Here is a 3,483-nt window from a genome sequence, read left to right on the forward strand (position 1 = left end):
AACAAATGTCTAATACCAAGTAATCCATAAGAAAATAAATTCTTTCTCACAGTTCTGGAGGCTGAGAAGTTCAAGAGCATGGTGCTGCCATCTGGCAGAAGGGCAGGCTGAAAAAAATGGCTCATATGGAGTTCAGGCTGGCCTTAAACTCACTATGTAGCCCAGGCTGTCCTCAAATTCATGGCAATCCTCCTGGCTCAGCTTCCCGAGGGCTGGGATTATCCTCTTTTTGATCAGAACTCTACTGCTACATAACCCGCCCCCGTGACAATAACATTAACCCACTTTTAAGAACTGAGCCCTAATGATGTAACCACCTCTTCCTTTAAAATCCCACTTCTCAGTGCTATTTGAATGGCAATTAAATTTCACCTTGAGAATCAGCCTAGGCTCCATCAGTGGGTGCAAATGTGGCAGGAATCACAGTGCAGGGGTGTTTGGCCATAAGCAAGGTATCACATCATTTGCAGGACAGAACTGGAGCTCTTCAAGTTCTACAGAATAAGCCAAACTCTGAAAGACAAGCATCACACATTTCCCTAATATGCGGAAAACAGAGAAAAAGCACAGGAGAGCAGGAGGGAGGCTTTGAGAATGGGGAAGGGGAGGGGTATAGAGAGTGATCGCGGAGGTGGGCGTGACCAAAATACAGTGTGCGCCTGTGTGAAAACGCCATCGTGAAAGCCAACATTCTGTAAAATTAATATGCACTAGTAAATATGTACGGCAACAGTTCAGCATGAGCTTTGGAGAGAATATTCAAACAATGACATGTGGGATACAATTTCCCACATCTAAAATGAGGGGTTGAGGCACATTAAACCACCTGACTTCTAACAAAGAGGCCAAAAATATATGGTGAAGGAGAGATAGGTTTTTAACAAATGTTCCGGAAAATCTGGTCAAAGACATGCAGAAGATTGAATCTAGACCCATATCTCTCACCGTGCACCAAGATAAAATCAAAATGGATCAAAGATACAGAAATTAAAATATAAACAATCTATTAGAAGATATACTAGGCAACACAGGGTTGTTGTTTTTGTTTTGTTTTGTTTTGTTTTTTTGGTTTGTTTCTTTTTTCCTTTCTGTGTGTGTATATGTGTGTCTTCCTGGTAGTAGGGACTGAAACCAGGACCTTGCACTTGTGAGGCAGGCCTAAATCCCTGGCAGAAGATATGCTAGGTGAAGACTAGGCACATGAAAAAACTTTCTGAATGGAACCCCACTTGCATAAGAAATAGCATCAGTAATCAACAAATGGGGCCATATCAAGTTAAAAAGCTTCAGCACAGCCAAGGAAGCAATCAACAGAGTGAAGAGACGACCTACACGGTAGGGAAAAATTTTGCTAGCTATCCTCTGACAGAGAACTAATATCTAGAATTTACAAAGAACTCAAAAATATCAGACCCAAAAAATAAAGGGCTCAATCAAAAAACGCACAACTGACCTGAACAGACACATCTCAGCAGTAGTACTGCAAAAGGCCAACAAATACTGCACATGAGAAAATGCTCACCCACTCTGGCTCAGAGAAATGCAAATTAAGACATCACTGAGATTAGATCTTACTGCTATCCTTGCCGTTGAACACCAGATTCAAGAGGCCAGCCTCGCCAGCAGTCAGTTCTGCTACTATTCTGAAAGCCCAGTGGAGACGTCAGACAGAAAACATGCTGACAGGCGTCTGTGCACTCACCTGTGTGGGTCTCACGGAGGGTCCACGAGAAGAGTTCATGCAAAACTTGCTTGCCTTGACTTCAGCCTGCAGAAAGCAAAAACAGGTTGTTATTATAGATCCTGAAAAACTGGACCAGATCAGAGAGAACCAGGTATCATCGAGGAGAGACTCAGAAGATCCCGGCAGCTGGTAGATTGATGACATGAGCCTGAAATATTTGAAATGCTTGGTGGGGGTGGGTGTTACGGAAGTTAGGAAAGTCTTCAAACAGGACTGTAGTGAACTTCTGGAGCCAACCTTGGGCAAGTTGGAAGGTGAGGGAAGCCACAATGGGGGCAGCAGAAGAGCTGGAACAGGAGACAATTTTTGATGATGAACTAGTCTTAATAAAAAAATACTCAGGCTCTTACACCTGTAACATGGGGCCAGCGATCTCACATGGAGCACCCATTATGGGGTGCGCTTGGCTTGCGGGGCGGAGAGTTTTGGAGTCAAACCTGTGGCTCCAGATGGGGTGCTGTAGAAGCAGCCTTTTCCATGTGCCTTGAAAACTGCAACAAGTGCTGGATCTCGGGAACAGCTTGCTGTCATCGCACAGGTCTTTTCTTGTCGTTCCTGTCACGTGGCACTGAGAGCCACCCAAGACTCTGCAGACCTAGTTGCAAAGTTAAGGGCTTTTCACAAGCAGGCTCAAGTTAACCCAGAACGTAAAAACCTAAAGTGGGTTGATCTGGACTTGATCACTGCGAAAACCAAGAGACCACAAAGAACCAGGGGTGTTTAAACCCATCATAGTTAAAATAAAGAGCTTGAAATTTGCAAGAGAAGCAGCAATCACCATTCTTTGAATTGATTATTTGATCAAATGACACCCAGAAAATAAAGATGATAAACAGGGAAGTTATGGTCTGTTCATTCTGGACCCTCCATAGCTGCTGTGATTTCCTTTCTATTTAAAATAATTCTAGATGCAACATCTTCTATCTTGATTATTGTTAGATTTCCCTCACCTTAAAATGGCCCTTACTCCCCTTCCCATAACGCCCTGCTTCTCACCTAAAAAGATGGCTTCTCCCATCTACCAAAAGACAGCCTCCTTCTTCCCATGATGCCTCTTCTCCTGCCAAAAAGTAACCAGATACTTGCTACCTCCCAGTAACCAGTGATGTCACAAGCCCCGCCTAGTGATGTCACAGGCTCCTCCAATCCCTTACTTAGCTCCACCCTGGCTCCTATAAGCCCCACCCAGGTCCAATAAAAGAAGCTCTCTGTTCTGCCATACTGCTCTCTCTCCTTTGGTCAGAGACAGCCCTGATCATTGCCCCTACAATAAAGGCTTGTAGTGGTTCTGGTCTGGTCTTGGTCTTCGGCTTTTTTTACCTGACAATTACTACACATAAAGTCCAGCAGGCTGTTGACTTGTGTTCCTGTGAAATGGGACAAAAAAAGAGATTAGCATCTCACCCTAAAAAGAATGGCTATCTTGAAAAATTAATAGGGCTGGTGAGGCCATGAGAGGGAAAAGAAACCTCCACTGCTGGTGGGAGTGCAGACTGGTGCAAGCGCTGTGGACGTCGGCATGGAAATTCCTCAAAACACTAAAACCAGAGGCTCCGTCGGACCCGCTCCTCCCCTTCGAGGTCTCTTCCCGAAAGAGTTCGAGACATCACATTACAGCGATCCACACACCTATGCGGACAGCAGCACAACTCAGAAGAGCTAAACCTTGGAAGCGGCCTAGGCAGTAGTACCTCGGTTCACAACTTAATTCTTTTCAGGATTCTGATCACAAACCAAAT

The 3,483-nt window shown here is 44.6% G+C and overlaps 1 pseudogene; it reads left to right on the forward strand.

Annotated features, from left to right (window-relative positions):
• Nucleotides 1–1,896: 1,896 nt before the first annotated feature.
• LOC117285862 lies at nucleotides 1,897–2,616 on the forward strand (annotated as a pseudogene).
• Nucleotides 2,617–3,483: the final 867 nt, after the last annotated feature.

This window comes from Fukomys damarensis, unplaced genomic scaffold (assembly GCF_012274545.1).
Source record: "Fukomys damarensis isolate Sample0158 unplaced genomic scaffold, DMR_v1.0_HiC HiC_scaffold_2, whole genome shotgun sequence".
NCBI classification, from domain to species: Eukaryota; Metazoa; Chordata; class Mammalia; order Rodentia; family Bathyergidae; genus Fukomys; species Fukomys damarensis.